We start from the raw sequence: 27454 nt of genomic DNA on the forward strand, positions 1-27454 counted from the left end.
AACTGCGTTGAAACCTTTAACGTATGGAATGAAGTGCCACTCATTAATATCATACAATTCAGTTATAATAACTTAGAAAATTAATAAGCTTTGATTAAACACTTATTAGGAGGCAAGATTACATATGCCACTGAGCATATAAGGGAAACTTGGCATATTTCTTAGGTTGAGAATTATTATATTCTATCTGAGGACACAAAATTAGGTCTAAGAATGAGTTCCCCAGTTTCCTAATAACAGTATGTTCTCACAACGTAACTCTGTATTAAGAACAGTAAGTGCCATTGACAGTCAAAAAAGGGAAGGTTTCAGGGAGAGGGTAGTAACCATCCCTTGACTGAGAGAAGAAAAAGAGTGATTGTGTGTGTGTGTGTGTGTGTGTGTGTGTGACAGAGAGTAAGTGGTTCCACGCTCTGAAATACAACATTCTGAAATAGATTTTCCCAACTCATCTAAGACCATGGAAAGAACATGCATATTAGAGCCAAAGCAATCTTGTGCTAAATCCTGTCTCCTTTTTTATTTACCAGATATGTTCTGTTGGGGAAGATAGGAATCCTTAATCAGTTTTTTTTTTCATCTTTAAATGGGGTTAATAAACTTGCATTAGAGAGTGGTAAAGATTTCATAAGATACCTATGCACGAGATTCAATAAACGTCTGTTCCTTCCTTTTCCATTTATAGTACTTCCAGCAATACTGTTCTCAGTATAACACGTGGATAGACTTGCCAAAGAATTTAGATGGTGCTGTGGAATAGAAGACCTGACTGGAGTGGTTTACGTTTTTTTTTTTAAAGATGCTTTGGAAAATGTGCTTCATATTTTGACTGAAGTATTATATTAACTATTCTAAAAATGCAGAAATGGACTATCTGTATATATTTAAAATCTGTCAAATTCTTCCTTCTCATCCTGCAAACAAACCAATTATGTTTAGATTTGCCATTGCCCCCGCAGCAACTCAAATCACTATGAATTGAGCAGACTCTAGCGGGAGGATTTTAATGGTTTATTTATGTATGCATATAATCCCTCCATCGAATGCCGACCACATACTTGTCTGCCTGAGCTGAATTTTATTGATATTTTTTTTTTCTTGTTCTGAACTCTACCATTCAGATTTTAATTCCTGACAATGCATTAGTGCCAAATGGCACCATTAGTGCTGTTTGGAGTTGAGTTTTGCTGAAATATTTGAAACCTGCTGCGTCTGTCCTCCAGAAAAGAGAACAATTTATTCTTCATTGGCTGTGACTTCAGTTGAAGTGTGGTCTTTAATTTGAGACACTTTGGGGTTGCAGATGGAGATAACGAAATACTTAGACTATGGAGGATTCAGGAAGCAGGGCAAAATTGAAGCCCTTTTTTAAGTGTCTAAATCTGTGTTGTTCACTTTGAAAAATAAGTTTCCCGACGTTACGTATATTTTCAAAGCACATTTAAATTACTTCAACAGCTGCAATAATAAAATGACACTGGAAAGCATGAACATGAAATACATGAGGCAAAGTAAAAGGGCAAAGTAATGAGATCAATCATGCCAAGAGGATAATGAAAGACAGACCTACAGAGCCTTCCCAGGGAAAAAGACATGGGAGCAGATATTTATAGCACAATGGAAGAAATGTTGATAGAATGTTGCACAACATGGATGGGAAATTGGAAGGAGGAAGCATTAATTGTGCTAGAGGTGGGAGGGGGAGTGAGCAGAAGAAGAGAAGGCTTTCTCTTAAATCTATGTTGCCTTCAAAACAACAGATTTCCCTGTTGTTCCCAGAACTAAAAACCACTTGGACTGCCCTTTAAATGTGTGGCATGAGACCCCTGACCTGCAGCTATTTAATTCCGTATTATAAAGCAGTACTGGACAATGTGTTTCTCTGTTTCCCTGAAGTAGCCTATTAGTCATGCCATATATGTAGAAATGGATGGTCTGTGTATGTTTCAAATCTGTGAATTTCCAGAGCTGGGCAGATGGGGACAGCTGAGTAGTTGGGAGGGGCAGTGCCCCCCACTCTTGCCCTGGACTGGATGGAAAATGAGAGCAGGCTCTGGTTTATCCTGAAGCCAAAATTCCTCGTGTTGGCAGTTTTGCCCAAGGTAAGCACTGAGACGAGAGCAAGAAGGGTGGTATAGGAGTTCCCATGCAAAACAGGTTGCAGACTTGGCTCTTCAAGGAGAGCCTAGAGATTTTCATCAGTACAGAAAACAAACACAAAACACAAACCAGCAAACAAAAACCCCACAAAAAAGAAAAAAAAAAAAAAAAAACTTTTATGGTCCAAAGGATGCAAGTCCTTTATATGTGACAGCCAGAGAATTCAGCCTGAATAGTATGTGTATAGTTCTTTGGGGACCCTTCTGTTTCTCACCATGACTGTGTTTTATGGGGTGACTCAGGTGGAGGGAGCAGAAGTTCAAGGGTCAAAGAATTTAAAGTGACTTCCAAATTAAATTTAATATCAATTTTTTTAAATCATGAGTTTGAGACTAGCATTAAAAATTGGGGAATGTTGGGGGGCGGGGGAAGCAACTTCAACTACCAGAGGTTTTAAAGTGTTGGCAACTGACGTGCTTCTAGCAAATATCTCTGCCTTTTCAGTCTCTGTGCACTGGAGGCAGCGTTCTCTCCCGGAAAGGAAAGAACATAGGCTTTGGAGGCACACAGTGCTCTCTGTTTTCAAATACTGCCTCTTTCACGTAGAGAGTTGGACACTAGCATTTAATGAGAGCTTACTATGTGCCAAGCACAGTTCTAAGTTCTTTACATGTAGGTATTAAAGAGGAATCAGCCCCAGCTGTTACTACACAGAGACTTAAAGTAGAATGGATCAAGCAAGGTCTAGATTTCATGTGTCTCTCACATTAACAGCACAGAGGTGGGTAGACAAGGCGGTGGGGGTGAACTTCTCCACAGCATCCTCTTGGGACCTGAGTTCCCCCCATGTGGTTGTTCCCAAACCTGCCTGGTTTGATGTCCCTTTGCATGGGATTGGTTCTGCAAAACCATACTTACGTACCAGAATCCAGGACCCAGAGCTTCATTTGCAAACGTGACCCTGAAGGAGCATACATCATTTACACTCACGTTCTGTCATTCAGAACTTAGTTACACAAACAGACTTTCCTGCCATAGCCCAAAGAGAAGCTAGACTCTTGCTGGGTAGCCGCGTATGCTGCTTAAAAATGTAGGAAATATTCCTACAGGTTATAATGTGAATGGTGACCTTTGAAGTTCGGCACCAGAGCATCCCTGCTTGAGGGGTACCAAAAGGAGAAGCGGAAAATGGATATGGGGAGACAACGAACAGTTTCTATCGTTGTGTATTAACTTCTTTTACCCTCAAAAGAACCTACCGGTTTAATCTTACCATTTTTACAGGGAACTGTTAAAAATTTTGTTTACAATCACTGATCCCATCCTAGCAGTGTGAAAGTCAGACTTGCATGCAACTTGTGCTTTTGCTAACTGCTGTATTTCCTCTCTGCCTCAGAAGCTAATTTTGTAGCTACTCATAATTAGGAGCTGTCAATACATCGATATTATTAAGATTCTGCTCTCTTCAGGGAGCTAGGTAGTATCTCTCCTGTTGTTTTTGGTTTCGGTTTTGATGTTTTCTTTTGTCCTGTTTTTCCAGTGGGGGACTGAGTGTATGGCTCCATTGAGCATGTTGGAGATACCAACAGCTGACCGAAAAAGCCCTTTTCTTTAGCTTCATCACTGAGTGGAATTTTTGTTTCCAGCACCATATGGTGATGGTCTCTGTGTTCAAGATAAGCGTCCATAATGGAACCCGGCTACTTGCGTCCTGCCTTTTCCATATCTCATAACTTTTGAAACTTGTTTTATCCCCCAGATTTATAATCTTGCTAAATATTGGGTTGGCAAGGTCGAAGTGGTTTCTATAGTCTTTCAGTAAAGGCACACGTATTTGCTACCCCACTGAAGAATGCCTTCTGATGCCTCTTCCTGAACACTGGAAAACATATCAGCCACAACATACGGTCTTCCCTTCTGATAAAACCTAACCCTAACCTACCTAATTTGGGGGAGAGAGAGAAATCTCAGTGAACTTTAGTTCTCTTTTACACTAACATTCAGTGTCTCTTTATCCTTTTTAAATTTACTATATATTATTTTTTAAAAGAGCTGCTTCCTTTATATATCTAGCAGAGAATTCGGCCTGAATAATATGTGTGTCGTTCTTTTGGGACACATATTTTTTCTCAATTTGTATATGCATGAGTTGTATTGATTTTTCTCTAGTTATCTTCTGGAAAGAGGCAAAATTAACTTTAAAAATAATGATGTGGAGAGAAGAAAGGTGACAGATGTCAACGGTTGCTTGTTAGTGGGCAGTTCTATTCCTAGCTAGGTGCTATCTTCAGCGATAATTTGGTTGTGCGAATGATAGTGTTTGGTATGCATCCCTGTCATCTCTATGGAAAGCTCTTTGTGCAAGCATTCCTTTTATTTATGGAGTTGCATTACCTGTGGAGAAAAGGACACCTTTTGTGATGGGTGTGTTTACAGCAAAAACTGAGATTCAGCCTGATTCCCTAAATTCTGGCTCTGACTCTCAACTGGCCCAGCTGTGAGACTTTGGGCAAGTCAGTCTACTTTCTGCATGTTAGTGTACCTCATTTGCAAAATGGGGACAGCAATGGGATCAAATAGAGTTGTTACAAGGATTAAAAGAGCTCATGGATGTAACAGTGCCTGGCACTTTGGTAAGCAACGGATAGAATGTAGCTCTTAATTATTTTCTTCACTGTCGTCTTCATGTGGACTTGGTTGATAACCATTCCATCATTCCTTACTCTGATATATTTGTTGCTGGGTGCATTGGTTTGTTGATGCAGAGAAATTCGGCTGCAGCAAGGGAACACTTCTTCTTGGCTTATGCTTCATCCATTATAGTGGGAGATGGACAGAGGGTTTTAAGCAGAGTTTGAAGAGTACAGGATTTTTCACTCTTCCCACTCAGACCAGATTTAGGTTAGAGTCAAATGTACTTGGAGGCTTAATAAAAGATAAGTTTAAACATTCATGGTAGAAGGAAAAAGGTGCTGAGATTTTTGTTATTTCCCATATATGGTTAGCAACTTAACTGGTCACAAAATATGATTGAATATGTTCTCTATAAGTAGCCTTTTTGCTAGAGCCTGCAAGTGATATAATGAAAATATAGGAATTGCTTCTAAGGATCTTAAATTCTAGTTGGTGAAAAAAAGCTACACACATGAAATACATTAGATATATTACTGCAATGTACATATACACATTGCTGCAACTGGATAGTGTAAATAATTATCACTCCCCAAATGCATGCAAGAAAATTGAGAAACAAACATTAGTTGAAAGAATTGGGGAGTTTTAGGCAGAAATTATTTATTTTTAATTTTTTTAATGTTTATTTATTTTTGAGAGAGATAGAATGCAAGCTGGGGAGGGGCAAAGAGAGAGGGAGACAGAGAACCTGAAGCAGGCTCCAGGCTCTGAGCTGTCAGCACAGAGCCCAATGCGGGACTCAGACTCACGAACTGTGAGATCATGACTTGAGCCGAAGTGGGACCTTTAACTGACTGAGCCACCCAGGCACCCCAGGCAGAAATTGTTTTTGAGTTGGATTTTTCATTTCTAAACATCAGAGCTATGGATGAAGCAAGTTTGTACAAGTATCTGAGCACTTAGACGGGGTCTAAATCCAGAGGACCAACAGTTGGGTACATCACTATAAAAGATCCCCTCACTATAATTGTAGACAGAGATGAAAAATTCAGGTAGGGACTCTGAAGCATGATGCAAATGAGTCACAGTGCTAAATTTTGCTACTTTTAGGAGGCTGGTGCATTACTGTAATATTTAACTATTCAGAGTAACTCGCATGGTATTCCAGAATTCTTGAAGGGCTAATGGTCTTACAGGACCATTTACTCTGTTGATGTTCTACCACAGCCTAGTGTAGGCTTTGATAATAGTTGTCTCTCCTGGCTTTTAAAAAAAATAAGGAAATTTATTTCCACACAGCATGGGACATACAGAGGAAGAGTGCTTCTGGTTTATCTCAGTGGTTCAACAGCAGTGTCAAGGACAAACATCTTTCTATCATTTTGCTCTCCTATTGTCTGCTTGTCACTTTTGTCTTTAGTCAAACTCCCCCTGTGGTCACAAGAGATTACAAGAGTGATCAGCATCGCATCTTGACATGAGTGAGCCCAAGACAGAAGAACTGATGTCTTCCTTGAGTGTTTTAAGAGTAAGGAAAACTTTCTCAGAAATCTCCACTAAGTCTGCCATTATTGTATGTCCAATCACTAGCAGAGAAAGTGAAACACCAATAATTGTCTCAGATGAGTCAGGACCCACTCTTTGAGGTTGCCTTGAGAGCTGCATGCAGGGATAGATACCTGAATAAAATTGGGGTTTGCTTAGGAAACTGGGAAGAATGGGGATGTGAATACATGTGTTTTGGCATCACCAGTATCTGTTATACTTGACATATGGTAGAATGCTCTTATGTTCTTATTTTAATGAAAAAAAATAGGGGCGCCTGGGTGGCTCAGTCGGTTGGGCATCCGACTTCAGCTCAGGTCACGATCTCACGGTCCGTGGGTTCGAGCCCCGCGTCGGGCTCTGGGCTGATGGCTCAGAGCCTGGGGCCTGCTTCTGATTCTGTGTCTCCCTCTCTCTGTGCCCCTCCCCCGTTCATGCTCTGTCTCTCTCTGTCTCAAAAATAAATAAACATTAAAAAAAAAAAGAAAAAAGAAAGGAGGGAGGGAAGGGAGGAAAGAAAGAAGGATGGAAGAAAGGAAGGAAGGAAAACACTGTGTGTTGTGTTTTATTTAGTCTTTACTATGGAGCCAGTAGCATTTTTCTGATGTATTTCTGTCAATTCCAGGTAGAGCACAATAAACATATTGTTGAGCCAGACATTCAGATCATATTGTCAGAAACTGATTAGAATTGGGTGGCCACTGCTTTTTTCTTGGCAAGGGGCCAATTCATTGCAGTAATGTATTAAATAGTCCTTCAGAAAAGAAGAGCCAAAAAACAATGTCCTTTGGAACTAACACTCTTAAACAGTATCCAAATTAATGGAAAGTGCCTGCACTAATAAAATAAAACATCAGGGCTTTGGCAGGAGGTGATTGGCAGAAACATCCGATGGCTTGATACATCTGTCTCCCGAAGACCTAAATGAATTCTTCCTTGCAAAAGAGAATGAATAACTGTGGCTGAAGCTAAAGCCTGGTCTGAAGAAAATGACTTCCTGCCTTCTGCCAGAGCACCTAGGAGCACATTGCTCAACCTGATATCTTTGTGCCTACTGAATTACTGTAAAGATAAGAAAGATTCTCCATCTGCAGTTGGGAATATTATGCCTTTTCGTGTTTAGGCAGATAATATATGATGAAGGGGTATTCTGTCTCCCTTCCTGATTTGTAAGGATTTAGGAACTTTAGTAGTATAATTAGTGAGTTGATTTATAAATGTCTTTATTTGCTTATTTGTTCATTGATTCATTCATGCACACATTCATGTAAATGCTTAAGAGTGTTGGTTTTGTTCCAGGCATAGCTTTGTGCTGAGCATGTCAAGTTCTGCAGAGGCCGGGGTCTTACATTTGGATCCTGTGTGTAGAGCAGTGAAGGAAGTAAAGGGAACTATGCCATGCACTCTACTATGATGTTCCCTACACAATTCATTTCCAACACTCCTCACAACCCTGTAGGACCTTTATCATTACCTCCAGTTCCAAGAATAGAAAATGGAGGCTTAGACATTAAGTAATTTGTTCAGTATGACTCTAATCAATGGTGGTGATCCTAGCTTTGATCTCACACTTATGTTATTCAAAAGCTGAGACCTTCACCCCCCTTCCATGAATCAGATTGTTTTTTACCCTAATTACAAATTTACCCTGATCTGTAGATACCCAGATAGCTTTACTAACAATTCTCTATTGTTAGTTCTCAGACTTGGCTATCCAGAATGTGTGAGTGAATCCAAGCCAATCCAACATAACTAAAACAATAATGCATCCCAAAGCTGAAGTCGACCAGTGGTAGTACTAGAAACTGATATATTCAAGAATTTAGAATTATGCCTATGGAATGAATAATTGGACTCTGAGTAAGAGCTTTGAACTTTCCTAGAAGTAAAATATAGATGTTTGATGTATCAGTAATGTAATACCTAATTGTCTTTCTATGGAACCTTTTGGCTTCCCTCTAAAGACTGAGTTGTCTTTCGTATAAGTGAAATGGACAGACAAATGGCCTTGGCATAAATGAGATTTTACCAAAATGTTTCACATTTGTGTAGCAAATGATTCTGCATCAAGTGCCTTTGAACCTAAGACTAGAATAACTCAGCAACAAGCATGGGACCCATTGCATTCCTCCTACTGTGTGAGCGTGTGGATTGAGATTCAGAGAGGCCAACTAGCCTGTACAAAGTCACACAGCCCAAGAGCAGATACATTGAGTTTTTTGTCCCTTTGCCTAAACACCCTGTGGGTTAGCCTTATGGGGCTGAACAAGTTTACTTTGCATGTTAAAAAAAATAGCTGTCCCAGAGGTTGTACATAATGTTTGGGTGGTTTTCACATATTTAGATTATGGGGACAGATACATCAGAGAACTGAGCATTTGTCCCCCTTGCTATATTAATACTTCAGAGCAATCACTGAAATTATCATGGAAGTTTCTAGAAATTTCCAGTGTTTCTCAGATATATCAGGCCTGCTCCGTACTCATCGTTTTTGTACTTGCTGTCCACCACCTGAGTTCTAGAGAAGGAATCCTTATGGCACCAAAGAGTGCTCAAATGTCACCTTTATCAGGGAGATCATTGTTTGACCACTGATGTAAAAGTACAGCCCTATTTTCATGCTTCCTAGCTTTGCTCCTTGCTTAGTTTTATTCAAACACTTATCATCACCTAAGATGTAATAGAGTGTACTCATTGTTTCAATTGCCCATCTCCTCCTCTAGAATGTAAGCTCCAAGAGGAAAGGTTTTTGTTTGTTTTATTCACTGGTGCATCCTCAGTTCTGAGAAGAAGCTATTTGATAGGCATTCAGCGAATATCGTTGAACAGTTAATTAAAATATGAATTCACATGTACACACACACACATATAATTTTATGATATGTATTGCACTTTTAAAAAAAGAAAGTATAGGAAAACCTAAAAGTGATCTATCACAATAGCAATACAATTATGAAACATTGTTCTGTGATTTCCTTTATTGGTCTCGACTGTATGGATTGTCAAGGTCATCTTCAGAGAAGTGTAGAAGTGAGTTGCAGTTTCCCAAACCTTCCTGTCCAGCCTTTCCACTCTGTTTACTCCCCTTACTCTACTTCATTCAGACCTTCAGTGCCCTTGTGTTCTCTAGCATCTTTCAAAGTCAACTTCCCTGCCCATATTTTAACTAAAGTGTAAACAACTAACATCATTGTATGTTATCAGTCCTATCATCCTTTCAGTGGGAGTTAGGATAAAAAGCTGAGATTCATTCTTGCCAGTGTGTGGTTTTATTTGGTTCAGCAGTGTGTGGCATTGCCAGTCTGGCGGCATTGACACTCATATTTGGTAACACAACCATAACCCAACTGTCACCTGCAAGGAGACAGGGAAGATCAGAAAAGATTGGTGCCTGGAATTAAGCTTGCTGACCAGATAGCTATTTTCTCTATCTACCTTAGAGATTCGATGAAGAGAGATTGAATTCATTTCTCAGGATTAACACAGGGGGAAAGGACATGCTTTATTACTGTAACAAGTTATACAGTGGGAGTAACATCATTATAATGGAAAGGGCTCCTGAAAATAATACTATTATATGTTAAGCACTTTATAGGTATTAACTCATTTAATTCTTAAAACAACACAGTAAAATATCTCAATGTTTTCCCATTTTAAAGTCAACAATCACAGATGGAGAAGGGTTAAGTGACTCACAGTTGAATTTGAACCCAAGGCAATGGGTAGCTCCTGGGCTATAGTGCATGTTCACGGTTAGGTTTACTAATCCATAAATCAGTTTATTTCTCTCACCTCGCTGACCAAGAATAAACCATGTTCACCCTAATCCTTTGAAGAGAAGTAAGAACAGGGTACCACAGGAATTCATATACCCTGGTAATTTCATCTGATCATCGTGGGTATTTTTAGGGATGGTTACTGTCATCCTCATTTTGTATGTAAAATGATGGAGACTTACAGAGATTGAGTAACATGTCTTATGTCCCTCAGCTAGAAATATCTAGGGAGCGAAACAAGATTTATGTGATTCTACACAGCTTCTGCATACCATTTGCTCGGTATTTAGTCAGAAACACCACGGAAACAAGCAAACAAACAATAAGAGATTGTTTTTGGTAGTGTTCTGGGATGCCTCTGGTTTCCAAGAATACCATTATAAAGTCAAACATATTCCAGACAGTAAAATCTTTTACAACTCCTCTTGAATTCCCTAGTCCAGAAGTAGCCTTAGCTATTTGAACATAAAAGTATACACTGAGAATCTAGATGAATGATAACGTTGGAATTAAGCATAGATGCTTTTGCAGCCCCAATGAAAATATTTAAGAATTGCTACTATCTGGATAAATGCCAAGGAACATTTTATACATTTGAGGATTGAGAGAAATTTCTTGTGATACAAAACTATTTTCTGTACAGTCACAGACATCCCTAAAATTTCACCCAGGCATCATTAAAGTATTTGTGCCAACACTTCATTTAGTAGCAAAGAGAGAGACACTTAAATCCTGGGAAGATGAGTCTAAAGTCTTCTATTTGTCAAAAAGAAAATATTTATGTTTGGTGCAGCGATATGTCTATATGAAAGTGCTTTGAAAAAACATTATTTATGAGTAAACATAAAACATGCTGTATATTTTAATATATGAATTACATAAAGCTTTTGATTGCTTTATTTTCATTTCTCATACATTTTCTACTGCAACAATATAGGAGTTTTCCATTTTGTGTATTAAAGGTCATAGGGACAAGTAAAATTGATCCCAAGCCCACATTTATAAGCTGGGCCATTTTATCTTTGCCATCCTGTGGGCTTCAAACCATCTCTGCCCTGCACAGAAACCCTGAATGAAAGCAAAATGTAGTAAATATTTTCAGGAAGGCCTTTTTATTTTTTGTCTCCTCTTAGAAGGCTAAATCAATACTTGACCTTTTCACACCCCTATCAGAATAAAATGGACTCTTTCTGCACTGACTTGGAATTCTAAAGTGTGTGGTAAGATCCATTTGTCTTGAAAGCCATCTGTTCCTTGGGGTACTGTATGAGTGTGTGTGTGCGTGTGCGTGTGTGCGCGCGTGTGTGTGTGTATGAAATTGCTTGGTTGCTAGATGTGAATAATGTTTTGTGGGTTACACAATGCTTTCACCTGTAATATTTCATTTGTCCTCTGATTCTGTGAAATAGACAGGATGGAGGGTTGGATTGATGAATGAATAGATGATAGATCGGTAGAGATAGATAGACAGATAGAGAGATAGAGAGATCTAGAAGATAATAGGTTGACAGTAAGTATCAGTGATTCACTGACGCCCAGTGAAGCTGTGTTCATGTAGCTGGTTAGAAGGGACCAAATGAAACTTGAGAAGTGGCCTTCCAAGATGCATCTACAGTATAGGGGCCCAGGTGAGCATGTGGTCTGTTCTATCACAGCACAAAATGCTGCAGCAAGAATAGCAGAAAATGACATTTGTCAAGGCATTCTAAAGAGCAAAATCCGTGTAAGGAATGATGTAAGCTCTTTTAAATTAAAGTAACTTATTGGAGCCCAGGTTCTTTAAACTGAAACCAGAGCACAGGAAACCCACTGGTGTAAAATGAGGAGGTGAAAGTGTTGTTTCTTTGTTTGTTTCTTATCTCAGGAATGCAGGCCCCTCAACCTCAGAATCAAACTGTTCCAAAAGTGCATGTTCCTTTGCATTTTGGTGACTTTTACTTTCCTTTCTGCATGCCTGTGGGGCTGAGGACAGTCCGGGGGTGAGGGAGTGAAGATTGTAGAAATATCCCTGGTTATAAGTTTGAATCTGCATATGGGTGGTATTTGTGGAGGAGTGGGTGCAAAAAGAACTACTGTGTACTCTGAGGTGCTTGCTGTCTGTACCTGAGAAGGATCACGGGGTGAATTTTGGTCCACTTCCTGAGTAGTTAAATGACATCACACGATTTTTTTATTATCTTGGTATTTAATACCTTCCTCTTTATAGGAGCAGGAATAATCACCATCTCATAGTATTGTAATGAAAAGTATAATTCATGTATCTAAAACCAAAAAGAGGCAACCAATAAAACATGGCAACTGAAAATATGGTCTTGCATAATTTCTCTGAGATCATACATATTTGTGCTGAGTGACCACCTTTCTGACTGCTCAGGAGGGGCCGGTCTTCTTTTTGCAATTCTTTCTTGCAAAAATTATCAACTTGCCAAATGCACCTGCTGCTGCTTACAGTCTACCAGTGAGAATAACAGAGAATAACAGACTCTGCAGATGTGCTAAGAGAAAAGACAAATATATCTCACTTTTAGAAATATTTTAAAATATTTATTTATTTTTGAGAAAGAGAGACAGAGAGAGACAGAGCACAAGTAGAGGAGGGGCAGAGAGAGAGGGAGACACAGAAGCCAAAGCAGGCTCCAGGCTCTGAGCTGTCAGCATAAAGCCCTAAACAGGGCTCACAACCACGAATCCTGAGATCATAACATGAGCCGAAGTCGTTGCTTAACCAACTGAGCCACCCAGGAGCCCCTCACTTCCAGAACTTTAATAGCAACCTCAGCTCAGGAAAAAAAATGAAGATATGCCAGGGCTTCCCTATTCCGAGGTGAGAAAAAATCTTTCATCATAAATGGATATTAAGAGAGTACTGGTTCTGCATTTCAGGCCAAATAAATGGTTAACTAGTCCACAGAAATAAAGTGAGATGACTTTAAATTGTTCTGCACCAAATTGGGAAGAGATGAATATCTTATCAGGAAGAAAGGCAATATCATACTGTCTGCACTTCTTTATTTAATCAGGTCTCTCTAATTTTGAAATTTCAAAATAAGCATCACTTTTATCATGAATGAGTCTTTCAGGGGAAAAAAACCCTAGCAATTGGCTGCATATTGTATTGAACAAAGCATGTTAGGTATGATGTATTTAGAGATATCACATTACATATATCCAGTTTTCTGAACGTAGTTTTCTATGAAAAGTTATTATGTGTATGGGTGTATACACGCATTTATATATTTCATATATATAATTATATGTAATACATATATGATTTTTTGATTTCTTACATATACAGAGAAAAGTATTTTTTTTCTTTTTAAATTTTCTTTCGTTCATGTTTATTTTTCAGACAGAGCATTAGTGGGAGAGGGGCAGAGAGAGAGGGAAACACAAAATCTGAAGCAGGCTCCAGTCTCTGAGCTGTCAGCACAGAGCCTGATGCATGCCTCAAACCCACAAACCATGAGATCATGACCTGATCCAAAACCAAGACTCAGACGCTTAAGTGACAAAGCCACCCAGGTTCCCAAGAAGTATTTTCTCTCCTTTGACATCCAATGACTTTTGATCTCATTTTCCTTGAATCCAGAGTTTAACTTAGCAGTCATGTTTTTTTCACTTTTGAACAAAGTATGAATTTAATGCATTTTATAATGCAGTATGTAGTTATTGGTAAATGAGAGTAATTTCATTAAAACCAACAGATTTTAATTAACCGTTTGCCGTGGGCCTGATATTCCCATGTGTATAGGATGAACAAAAGCACAGTCACTACTCATGTGGTCCCTGTGATCTAAAACTGAATTGTTAACTGGGGGTGATACTGCCCTCCCCTAAGGGGAAATTTGACACTATCTAGAGACACATTTGGTCTCAATCGAATATTTGTCACAATCAAAGGGGAGCTGCTACTGGCATCCAGTGGGTAGAGACCTGGAATACTGCTGAACATCCTACGATTCACAGGGCATTAAATAATAGCTATATTGCTCCAAAAACCATTAGTAATGAGGTTGAAAAACCTGGTCTGTAGAATGAGAAATATGTGATGCACTGTGATAGGCACTATTTTGGGGACATGAATAAAATGTTGGGGGAAACTCAAAGGAAAGATAACTAGGGGTAGGAGGGTGATGAAGAAAGCTTTGTGGAGGAGGTGACCTTGGGGCTTGGCCCAGAAGAATGAAGGGTGGTTTGTTTTGCTAGGGAAGGATGGAAAAGCAGAGAGCATTCTGGGTAGGGGTGCAAAGGGGAGTGAAGCATAGGAAACTAACTTCCCATAAAGCTTTCACTCTACACAGTTACCACTGACGTTGACTTCAGTTCATGGTTATAAACAAATCAGGCTACTAACAGAACTGTGTGAGAGGTATTTATTGTTGTTGTTGTTGTTGTTGTGTGTGTGTGTGTGTGTGTGTGAATTTAAGCTTCATATGTAAAACTCCCTAAGAGAAAAGACCTAAAATAATTTTCCATTAGTGGGAGAAAGCTTTTCAGGTCCCCTGGCTTTAGCTTTTCCACAGTATAGTCAGTATGTCTACAGGGTGGCTGCTAATTCTTCCTGTCTTCCAAACCTTTCTAGAACTGGAGCTGAGGGAAATGGCTTTACACAGCTTAGAACTGTTTGGGAGTTAACATGGCCCCTATATCTGGACAACAGAGAGTATTAAGGCCTTCAAAGAGCTCTCTGACAGAAAAAAAAAAAAAGACCAGAATATAAGTCAGCCTTTCCTTAGTACAATTGGTACTGTGCAGTGACCCAGTGTGGACTCTGGAATACTGTCTCAAGAACTTGCCCATCGTGTGTCTTGCGATAAGTGATAGAATATTTTTTGTTTGTTTATTTGTTTCCATCATCTGTTTAAAATTGGTGTAATGTCTTCTGTATCATAGGACTGTTTTGAAGACTAAATACCATGCATTTATAGCCTGATATGTAGTAGGCACTCAGTGTTAGTTCTTTTCACTTCCCCCGTTGTGGTCTGACAACATGGGGATTTTGTTAAAGACTAGTCCTGTGTTTTGGGAGATGCTATAAGCAAGAGTCTCGCCCTTCTGGTTGGCAGAGAAGACATTGCAAAGGATAGTTTTATAACAGGAAAATGCTAAGTGCTGAGGACAGATAATGAGGTTGTTTGAGAAACATTCAATTAACAAAATGAAACAAGTATGGTGGATACGCAGTGGGTGCGCTGAAGATATCTTCTGAAATGTTGATGCCGATGGCACACATGGTGATTACAAAAAGGTCCATATTTAAATTAGTATTAAAAAAAGAGACAGAGAAGAGGAAGACGTTATAGGATCAGTGGAGGTAAGGTTGAAAGGAGGCAAGATGAATTCAGGTCAAAAAAAAAAAAATTAGTCTCTTGAGTGATTAAAAGATAACTATAAACTCCACCTAGGGAAATCTTGCCACTTCATCTGCTGCTGAGCCGTTGGTATTATTCTTTGCTTTTGTGTGTGAACATGCTCAGTTTCCTGACAAGTCATGGCAGAAATAGTAAACAAATTATTTTTGTTTTTTAAGTTTATTTATTTATTTATTTAGAGAGAGAGAGGTGAAGGGGCAGAGAAAGAGGGAGAGAGAAAGAGAATCCCAAGCAGGTTCCATGCTATCAGCATGGAGCCTGATGCAGGGCTCAATCCCATGAATTATGATCATGACCTGAGTCAAAATCAAGAGTTAGATGTTTAACTGACAGAGCCACCTAGGTGCTCCACCAGTTACTTTTTCTGCTTCCTGTAAGTATTTATGCTTACAGGAAATAGAAATGCTATATCACATATATACCTTTTATTTTGAATGTTTATATTTTAGTTTGAAAAATCATTGAATAGTGAATTTTATCATGAAAGAATGATCTCCTTCAGTAATCTAAAAAAGATGGAAATCGGGGTTCCCCGGATGGCTCAGTCAGTTAAGCACCAGCTCTTGATTTCAGCTCAGGTCATGGTCTCATGATTTGTGAGTTCAAGCCCCACATTGGGCTCTGCACTGGCAGTGAAGAGCCTGCTTGAGATTCTCTCTCTCTTCTCTACCCCTTCCCTGCTCACTCTCTGTCACTGTCTCTCAAAATAAATAAATACATATTTAAAAAATTAAAAATAATGGAAATAAAAATGAGACTTCTCCTTATATCCCTTTATATAAGCAGTGTTTTGAAGATTCAAACTAGAATCATTAAAAAATCAGAGGACTTAGTTGTTCCTTTTAGTTAATATTTTTCCTCTGGTACAGATATTAGGAGTGAGGGAAACCACATGCTTCAGTTCATATTTGTCCCCTAGTAATAGGAGATGAGATGACTTTCATCTCAGTTAAGTTAGAAGAATGAATCTGTCATATGTCACCTCATGGAAACATTTAAATGAAATGCCAGTGTTATCATTTCCACATCCCTTAATCACCATGGAGATTAAGCACGAAATGAAAAGTCTCCAGAGTTAACCAAAAACAAAGTAATATTGAGTATTTGATGTCTGGAAATGTATGGACCAAACACTTTTTTAATGTTTATTTATTTTAAGAAAGAGAGAGAGTGTGCATGCATGAGCAGGAGGGGGCAGAGAGACAGGGAGAGAGAGAGAGAGTCCCAAGCAAGACCCAATGTGGGACTCAAACTCATGAATTGTGAGATCATGACCTGAGATGAAATTAAAAGTCACAAGCTTTACTGACTGAGCCATCCAGGGGCCCTGGACCAATTGTATTAATTTTTTCCCTACTTATTGGTTAAAAAGTAAAGGATTTCCTAAAAAGTAAAGAATTTCCTAGTTTCACAATCCATATCAGGTATATGAGAATATAAGATAAATTAACAGTCTCCAAATACCCTTAAGTAAAATGAATGATAATAATATAATAATCAAAATAGTTAAAATAATAACATATAAAAATAATATATCTGTATTGAACACTTAATGCCAAGCGCAGTGCTAAATAGTATTCTATTTAATACCAAAAACAACCCTCTAAAGACATGTTATCCATATTCTACAAATGAAGAAAATAATCCATAGAATAAATTAATAATGTGACTGAACTCATGTAGCCAGAGAAGATAATGAAATCAATTTGATTATTCAAATCTGAGGTTTTATTTAAGGCAATAGATTGAAATGGGCTGGAGTGGAATGAGGTAGCAGAAGACAGGATAGGATGGGGTGGGATAGGATAGAATAGAAAAGCTACTGTGTACCACGTTGCAAGGTTTGACTGGTAAAACTTCGTTTTCAGTTTTGAGAGAAGGAGAGAAAGAATGAGAGGGAGAAACAGAAGCTTTGCACTGTTTCACTGCATAGTGGATTTCTCACTGGGAGATTCGATACAAAAACTAAAAATTTTGGAGCAACTACACTAAAGAATGTTCAGCCTCGCTCCAACCCCCATATTGCCATAATCCAAACAAAATAATTTTCTCATTTGGTGTGTTCCTGGTTGACTCTTGTAATATTTAAGGATCAGAAAGAATGCGTCTTCTGCAGTATTTCAGCCAAGCCCATTGGGTTACATATGGAGAAATAGAAGACCGAATAATAGATTGACACCCTAATGCAGAATGGCACAGTTAAATTAGTGGCATATTTGGGAGTAGAATATGGGTATCCTACTGCTGTTCAATGTTGTTCTTTGCTTGGTTGCTTGCTTGGTTGCTTGCTTTTTCTCCCAGGAGTTGAGGATTAAATGAATAAAGCATCAGAAATAACAAGTTGTAGGTTGTCAACTCCTACTCATTGACTAGTATATCTGTAACACACAGGGACCTCTCCTTTGCTATCAAATGACAGCAGTGACTATTTATTAAGTGCTTCTTTAGCAGATCATTGTATTTAGGTATAAGCTATGCCTTTTATTATCTTGAGCTTCTAGTATAGATGAGGGAAAAAAAGATATTTATTTATAAGTGATGTAGTAACATGTAAAGACTAGGTTAAAAAAAAAAAGATTTTTCAAGTGAAAGGTACAGACCATTACATTGCTCAGAAGAGGGAGAGGGCACTGTGACTTGGGTGACAATTAAGTCAAAGAAATGTGGAAGAGACAGCATTGAGTTTTCTTAGAGACTTAAGTGTGTCAGGATATGCCAAGATTGATAAAGACCTGATCAATTCTGAAATGCTTCCTGATTTAATAGGTGAAAAATCAGGATTGTCACAAAGCAACTGAAGAATAAACTGCTCAACTGCCAAATGACTCTTTGGGGGCCTGTTGATATTATAATGTAATTTTGTGCTAGTTGTTCATAAACTATTAATTGGAGAAAAGTCTGTTTATGTAGTCATTCCAAAGAGTATTGTTAAGAAATTCAGGTGCAATGGAATATGCCAATGTTAATGGTAAATGTGAATAGTAATAATAAATTCTTTAAATTAAAATTATACCTCTTCTTTGGAGCCCACTCAGATTCTTAAAGTCAGTCCACACTGAGCTTTTTCTTTTAAAGAAATCTCTTTAATACATAAATTGCTACATTACCCTCAGTACTTAACCAGTGTCCTGATGTTGTAAAACAAATGTTTTGTTTGTGCATCTCAGCTTCTTAGATTATAAATTTCTAGCTGGTCTTGGATTTTTCTAATCACATTCCCAGTACATGCTACATGATAAATACAGATTTGATGATTGGTTAATAGATATAGGGTATTTTTTATATATGGCTAGGAAAATACTAAATTAACTCATCAAATTCTCTTGCTTTCTTATGGTATTAACTACATGCTACCAATTACTCTACCTCTGTACTCAGTACATCCTCAACTAGTTTTTAAGGGCTTGTGATAGGTAACAACTCTTACTTACACTTATCTCAGTACCCTATACCAAACGTAGTGCCTATTCATAGTAGATATTAAATTAATAATTGCCAAGTGGAAATTGAATGAATTTTAAAACTAATAAGCACAATATCTATAGGAAGCCTACCACAGAATGGACACGTGGAAAACTCTCAACAAACATGAAATGAATGAACGAATGAATCATGGATTCTAAGTTTTGCCACTAACTAGTTTTGTAACATGATCAAATCAGCTTCCCTTTTGGGGACTCTGTTTTTTCATCAATAATATAAGGTGTTTAGATTTGAAGGCTAGCTTTATAACTACTTTAAAAATTCTAGGAAGGTACTTCAGGACTTCCTTGAAGAATGAAGTATTTTCTTACCCAATGATATGTATTTGCAGGCCTTAGTTTATGGGGGGGGGCATAAGATACTTTTTTAAAAAAAGAGCCCCATTGCTAAAATTGTTTGCATAATATTAGTGTAAATTACAGTATGGAAATTTGCCTTTTTAAACCAGTTTGAGCACATGCAATTTAAAAGTCCATCTTGCTATTATTCCAGGAGCCACATTCAAATGCATTTGATATTAATTTCATAGGAAAATTGAAGACAACATTAATAAATTGCAAAGGCATGTAACAGTTCTTTCACCACAAAAAGAGAGAAATGTATGCTCATTTGTCATGCATACAACAAGCATCAAACAGTAATAATTTTTAACAGGTTGAAATAAAATATTTCATTTTGTCTTTTCCTCACTCCATATTCTCTTGTTATTTAAGAGAGAAGCATGGTGAAAACATCTTATTGAGTTGCTTCTTTGATGAACTCTTGGTTGGTTTGGGTTTGATTCCCCCTTCCTGGAAAATTTATATTGGCAGGTTGGCAGGTAAAATCGTGTTGCTTTAATTGATCTATTGGAATGTAAAACTGGTTATTGACTGATACTTATTAGACTATAAAATCAAGATTATGGGCCTAAGAAATGCATCTGTGGCTTAGTAATAATTACAAGAATAATGGTAGTAACAATAACTAAGAGCTCTATTTATACTAGACACTAAGCTAACTCCTTTCCATATACAGTCTAATGTATTCCTTGTGACAATCCTGTATGATAGGTTCCATTACTACTGGAGAGGGAAATGAGCACTTTTCCAAAGGTTAATACTTAGTATGTGGTAAGTCATGATTCAGTGAACTTAGAGTTTACTGGAAATGAAGATGAAAGGACACACATAGATTTCACACAAAATAGAATGAGTGCTATAGGAGAGACACATACAAAGTATCATTATCTAAGATTGTTAACCTGTCTTTTGATTCATTCATGTATTTGTACAGCTATACCCCCAGTGTTCATATATTCTCCATGTACTTTTACCCAGAATTCTAGGGCTTGCAGATCCTTGGTTCTCTGCTTCCATCCATTGCCGGAATCCCTTTCTACACCATCCCTGGGATCTTGGTCACAGAACCCTGTTGCTGAGTACCTTTAGGGATAAACATGCTCCCTATAGGCAGGTGTATCTGCTGCTCAGGTTGCATAGATGGGAGTTGAGCCACACTTGGTTTCCCTGTACCTTCCAATCTTGGTTTTTCCCAGTATAGCCAGTTAACAGTTTAGGATCATCCTTTTACAACAAGCCTACCCTGTCTGAGGCCATTGTTTGGCTCCATCCCATCTCTACATGTCTTTTTTTTCATAGTTAATACTGCAGTGTTTCTGTGAAGTTAAAACTACGTAATCATGTAACTTGTTTAGAAGAGTGCACAATGCATAATAAGCAATCTGTAAAGAATAGATGATAATAATGCTAATAATAACATAATTGTTATTTATTGGATTAGGCATAGTTTATAGAATTCTTCCTCTCCTGGTTGGCCACATTTTGTATAGAATGATTTAGATATAGATGCCAGATTTCCTTAAATATGTTACTGTTAATAGGACACAGGGTTTCAGGTTCACTTGTGTATATCATTAAAATGAGCCCAATAAATTAAACTCAGGTTTAATGATTGACTTAATTGGTAGGGATATTGGCAATGCCCATTCTTGCATACATAATTCCTGGGTTCTGCTTCATGGAGTCGTTATATTTAAATACCCTTTTAAAAACCTAAACCACTGTCTGGCTGTGTGATTGCCCCATAGAAAATAGCAATAATGAAAAGAATAAAAAGAGAAAGGTGGAAACTCACTTGAACAAAATAGAAGCCATTTCAAAGATACAACCCTACATAAGAATGAGGGAAGGGAAATAAATACATGTACCTAAAGCATGACCAATGATCATGCAGTTCCTCCATTCAAAGGCTTAATCTACTTTTTTTTTAAATTAAGCATACCAACTCTTTGTTTCTAACAGAATAAAATTGTAATAAAACAAAAAGGTTTCACTACAGACCAAAGCCGGACAGCTGCTTAAAAGATGCCAAAATGTGCAGCTCCCTGGAGCCTAAAGTCTCTTTTAAGGTTGATTATGAGTGACGCGTCCAGGCGGGGAGTCTTCCAGGAGGAAATACATCTTTGTCTGGGGTTAGGTCAAGGGCTGGACTCACAGGGCTCTAGTGAACCTTGAGGAGAAATCTCTGAGGCAGAGCCCAGACAGATGAAGTCACTAGATCCTCAGAAGGGGGAGGAGAAGATAAAACCTCACCCTGGACTGATTTTCAGTTGCAAGACTTTTCTGGCAAAGGATATGCCCAAACTTGTTCTCTCCTGGTTTGCCTACTGTTCGTGGGCACCCATGCAACCCATGTGGTTCTAAAGTCTCAAGTTGAGATACAATACCAACAAACGGTAACATCAGTGGCCCCCCAGCGCCATTTAAATATCTTTTCATATTCTTGTATGTTGCTTTTGAAGGGTGGATATTCTAGGATGTGGCCTTGTAGAAAAATGTCTTTTTCAGGCTATATGGAATCTTAACATCATCTAGTCCAATCATGTCATTTTGCAGATGAGGAAACAGGCTGAGAGACAGGGGACTTGCCCAGAGTTACTCAGCTAGTCAGTAACAGACAACAGTGGAGCTTGGGGTAAGTTGTGTGGCCTCTTTGGGCCTCTCAGTGAATCTATAAATTGGAAATGAAGGATAGGTCTATGTGATCTCTCTAAAATTCCTTCTTATTGTAACATTCTACTTATGTTTAATTTTAGATTTGTAACTTCCAGTGTGATTTCCATTTTGTAATAATCAAGAGCCTCTTATAAAAATGATGATAAATATATACCTAAATGTCAGTGTTCAAGAATTTGGATGAAGGCTAAAGTCTGGTTAATAATTTTATATTATGTACAGATACTTATCTCTGTACATGGCATAGATTTGGACTAAAGATTTTGAAAGTGCACCTGGCTTTGAATATGGTTGGTAATTTACTATATTATATCCTAAGGCTACAGACAACTTCTTTTTTTTTTTTTTTAATTTTTTTTTTCAACGTTTATTTATTTTTGGGACGGAGAGAGACAGAGCATGAACGGGCGAGGGGCAGAGAGAGAGGGAGACACAGAATCGGAAACAGGCTCCAGGCTCTGAGCCATCAGCCCAGAGCCCGACGCGGGGCTCGAACTCACGGACCGTGAGATCGTGACCTGGTTGAAGTAGGACGCTTAACCGACTGCGCCACCGAGGCGCCCCTACAGACAACTTCTTAATTAAACTATAGGAAATGTTTCTTTATTGCTATTGCCTTATGTTGTTTTACTCATTGCTGGAAATTTCGAGTCACATCAATGAGTAGGGTTATTCAGGAAGTCCTGCCATTATAGGATAGAAATGCCCAAGTTGGTTTGGGTTCATTGAAAACTCCATTGCTTATAAGCAATAATTGGATCTTTTTTTTTTCCCTCTCATTTCTTCAGTATGCACAGTTTCAATAAAATGACAGCAAATCCGTTATGTAATGGAAGCTATAAAAGCTTTCATCAAGAGTGTGCATGTTTACTGTCTGTTTAGGATAATCTGGGTTATGGGAGTGGCAAGGGCAAAAGATTCAAGATTAAGATCCGCCTGGCATTTCAAGTCCTTGGCTCCATGGACTTCGGCAGGGGGTTGTGAGGGTAATGGGAGGAGCAAGAAATTAATATCCTCTTTTTTTTGTCTGTTTCCCCTAAGGTCCCCATCAGGTGCAAGTCTTTCCAAACTCTGTGGGATACTTTAAATATCCATTTTCCCCTGTTGAATATGTGGATTCAATCCATTTTTAAAGTACGATTTATAATGCAGAGAATTTTGAGGGTAGGGAGTTCATTGGTTACAGGGGAAACATGTTTACAACATTGGCATGCAAGTCAGACATTTATTACCAAGATGACATTTGACAAGTTATGCGTGATGGTGTTTACAGAGATATCAAAGGGATGAAATGGAATAATGTATATGAAAGAAATGTGTACAATCGAAAGTATGAAAAATCTTTTGTGTTTTTTTTATACTGCATATTAAAGGAAATGGACAGGTGTATAGAAAAGAGTGAGGGGTAGAGAAGGAGAGAGTGTGAGAAGAAAATATTTTACTTTTACAATCAAATCATGGCTTAGAGCAGAGACCACTATGATGCAGGTGAAATATTGCTGCTGGAATATTGGATGTCCATGCTTCTTAAAATATTATGTACATTTGAGTCACTTGGGCATATTGTTAAAATGCACATTCTGATTCATTAGATCTGAGATGAGGTCTGAGAGTCTGAATTTCTAAAAAGCTTCCAGATGCTGCTGATGCTGCTGGTCCCAGCACTCTGAGTAGCAAGGTTCTATGCCATCAGAGTCATAGGTGTAACCAAAAGTCAACTAAGTATTTTACTAGAAATCAAATTGTTTACATATTTTGGGGGATTTATACATCAAGGGAATACCATCCAGCCTGGCTAATGATGTGCCTCCTCCTTGCCACACAAGAAAAGAGCCTTTAGCCCTTTCTGGTTTTATTATTAAGTGTTGGGAAAGCACTCTGCTTCTACTGGTTGGGGCTTCTGGCTGAAAGACAGTAGCAAGATAGGGGTTTTATATCCAGAACAGTTAGCAATAAAGAAGATCGAGGGAACCAACGCATTACGAAGTCCGTTGACTTGCTTTTGGTTTCTTTACTGGGTTGTATCTAGTGGAGGTCATTGGGTCTTGCCATAGGAATTCTGGATATGTGATCAGTTGTCTGAAATCTCGTTTTTGCCCTGGCACATTGCATATTTACATTGTCTTATAAATCACTCATTTCCCTAACAGAAGTATGAACAGGGAGAAAGCATGTGAGATGTTTCCCTGTTTTTATTTTTTAAATTCAGTTCCACACACATTGACAGAGAACTAGGTTACACAGTGGTGAACTAGGCTCTGAGAGGGAGCCTGAGGATCAGGAAAGGGATCCCGGGTATTGTCAGTTCACATTTAGACATTATTCACAGGCATAATAAATAAGCAAATACAAGGCGGTTTGAATTTAAGGAAAAATATGAGCTCTGCTAAGAACACGATGAAATTTGAAAAAAAAAAAAAGAGGCAACAGTGCTGCTGGGGAGGGAATTCAGAAGACATTGTAAAGGAGGAAGAATTGAGATCATGGTCACTTGCACGTAGAGGCCAGAAATCAGTTTGAGGCAAAGTCTTTGTCATATTGTAGGTATGTAAGTGGAGAGCAAAAGCAGAGACATAGGTGAGTATAATTCAACTAACACAGTGCTAAGATTGTGTTTGGATGTCCTTCTTTGGAATTCAGACTAAAGCCTAGAGCTTATGCGGGATTGTTGGAGGTGAGGGAAGCCAGGTCCGGTAGTGTTTTAGCTGGTGTTTCTCTCAAATTTCAGTTTTTTCCTACTGGGTGTAGTTCCCTAGAATCTGCAGGAGAAAAGATCACCTTTTATATAAACACCTCTCCTTGGCAATTGAAACACAACACTTTAGAAGATACATGAATCAGGGATGGGCGAGAGAGAAAGGATTCCAAATTGCTTAAAAATATATTCCGTGGGGCACCTGGGTAGCTCAGTGGTTAAAGGACCCACTCTTGGCTCAGGTCATGATCTCGTGATTGGTGACATTGAGCCCCACGTCGGGCTCCAAGCTGACAGCGCGAAGCCTGCTAAGGATTCTCTCTGTCTCTCCTCTCTGTGCCTCTTTCTCTTTTTCTGTCTCTCTCTTTAAACATAAATAAACATTTAAAAATATATGTATATTTCCACGATTCATTGACTCATTAGGTGCTTCCTCTTTACAACTCTGACACTCAGATGTGTTAAAGATGCTCTCTGCTCTAATTTATGTGAATTTAAATTTCTCTTTAAGTGAATTTTTGCCCTGATAGTTACTTTGGAGTATTATTGGTTGATAATAAAGAGACTTTCATATCTCTTTTTTTGATATGCTGGTGCTTAGCTATTTCAAAAAAAGTGACTTTACAACCATTTTCTGAATCCTAATTGCCCTGGTTGGTGCCATTGCCTGGGTAGAATGGGGGATGTAAAGCTGGGATGTAAATCTTGGATCACTGTAGTCAATTTGGTCTGAGAATCCAGTGTAGATAGAGGGCGAAAAACCAAAGAACGTTAACCATTATCAAATCCAGGGACAAGTGTGGGGCCAGAGTCAGGAGGTGAAATGAAGTCGTAATTCAAAGGTATTCAGGCACATATCAGGAAACAGTGTGGACCAGTGCCCACTCGAGGAATTACAGTGTGAGGTGTTTGTTCTTACTGGATATTCACTTGTTGGCTGAGACTGGCTTACAGGCACAAGGAAATATTTCAAAACACCATTTCATCTTCCTTATTATCCACCTTTTGAAGATGCTCTCTTAAGAGCCCAGATGAACATGAAACTTCTGTTACAATATAAACTTCAGACTCTTCTGCATCCCAGTGGGCAAAGTGATATACCTCCCCCCAGTGTTGATTTGTTTTAAATTCATTTGAATTAATCAAAATCTAGAAAGCCATAGACAACAGAGACTCTAGGAGGCTCTAGTTTTATAAAACTCCATTTAGCTGTGGCTGCCAACAGGTCACTGCACCCTTTGTCGTTCATTCTGGCATTGCTTCCTCACCTTTGATGCCCCTGCTTGCCTGCTCAGGCCCGACTCTGGTGGTGTGGGATAGCGTTTTCATTCTTGTGGCCTCTGCTGTCAATTCCAAATTCCCAGCAATAAGCAAACTTCAAGGGCCTAGGTATTTCATACTGAGAGATGTTTTGAGAATCATCTAGCATTCACTGCCTTTGCTTTTCAGTTTAAACAACAAAGAAACAAATAATGCAAAACAAAAAACAAAATAAACAAACCCAAAACCCCAAGACATTGAAAGGAAATAAGGGGGAGGACCAAAGAGACGGAGGTGATAATAAGAAAAAGGGGCTGAAGAAATAAAACCAACATTTATTATGTGCTAAAATGTAGCAAGCCCTGTGCTAGGTTCTTATAATGCAGTGTGCTACTTGATTTTGCCATGACCTGGTGTTAAGGTCATCATTGGGCCCACTTTACCAGAGGGTCAAATAGAGCGTAAGAGAAAGTCTATTTAGAGGTCATAGTCCCGCAGATACTCCCCCGCGGAGTGAAGGGAGAACCTGGATCTCTCCTGCTTTCTAGAACCATGCCGAAAATGGCAGACGATAGTGGCTGCAAGGAAAGTGACATCCTTTTTTGTCACAAAGTAGCTTAACTATGATATGATACGCCATTTAGATAAAAGGCAGAAGTGGGAAGAGGAAAAGTCACAGATCTGTTCCCTTCCAACCAAATTACTCTCTTCATTCATTTTGAACCTAACATATAGGGACTACTTTATGGTGGTAATAATCTTTTTACATGAACATGACCTGTCTTTTCCTTAGTCAGCAATATGCAGTCATGCTGGGTAGTCCCTGAGCTGTATAACGGTTGATATATAGTCTCTACATACTTAATATGCAGAAATTGATTTTTTAAATAAATCAAGATGACTGGTTTTTTTCCCTTCATAAGCCATGTCTAGATTTAGATGTTTCTACTAAATGGTGATCTCAGCCCTGCATGCTGATTCTTTAAGGAGCTACATATTAAGCACTTACTAAATACTAGAAACCATGTTAGGAACTGTATTGGTCAGGATTGTCTAAACTCGCTGTGATAACAGATCAACCCTGAAATCTCAGTGGATTAACACGAGTTTATTGTTTGTGCATGCTGAGTCTACTGTGGGCCTCTTTTAACCCTCAAGTGATGTGTGAGAGGGTTGGTCTGCCTCTGTCTTATGGCTTTGCCTTCTGAACATGGAGCTTCCAGATTGCTGTCACAGGGAGAAGCAAGCTGGAGATAGTTCAGGGCATTCCTCTGCCTTCCTCAGAAGTGACACACTTATATTCTATTTATAATCCATTTGTCAAAAGTCACCTGGCCCCACCTAACTCTGAGGGTGGAGGTGGTGAGGGAGCTGGGAAATAGAATCTTCTCTGTGTCTATAAAAGAAAGAATTAACAGATCCTGGTGAGTTCTGTCAATGATGTATCACAAGTTCTGAAATAACAAAGTTTACATATTTAAAGTTAACGCCTTCTGGGCGCCTGGGTGGCGCAGTCGGTTAAGCGTCCGACTTCAGCCAGGTCACGATCTCACCGTCCGTGAGTTCGAGCCC

The 27454-nt window shown here is 38.6% G+C and overlaps 1 protein-coding gene across 11 annotated transcripts in view; it reads left to right on the top strand.

Annotated features, from left to right (window-relative positions):
• LRRC4C (leucine rich repeat containing 4C) overlaps positions 1 to 27454 on the top strand; it is a 1211302-nt gene that overhangs the window by 1073820 nt on the left and 110028 nt on the right. For 2 of the 11 annotated variants that reach the window (XM_040495407.1, XM_040495410.1), the window contains one exon: positions 21760 to 21886. The exons of the other annotated variants lie outside the window; for them this stretch is intronic. The gene's annotated coding sequence lies outside the window, so the exon portion shown is untranslated. The remainder of the gene's footprint in view (positions 1 to 21759; positions 21887 to 27454) is intronic. 11 annotated transcript variants of the gene reach the window in all.

Source organism: Herpailurus yagouaroundi, unplaced genomic scaffold, assembly GCF_014898765.1.
Source record: "Herpailurus yagouaroundi ecotype Mexico unplaced genomic scaffold, PumYag 187, whole genome shotgun sequence".
Taxonomy (NCBI): Eukaryota; Metazoa; Chordata; class Mammalia; order Carnivora; family Felidae; genus Herpailurus; species Herpailurus yagouaroundi.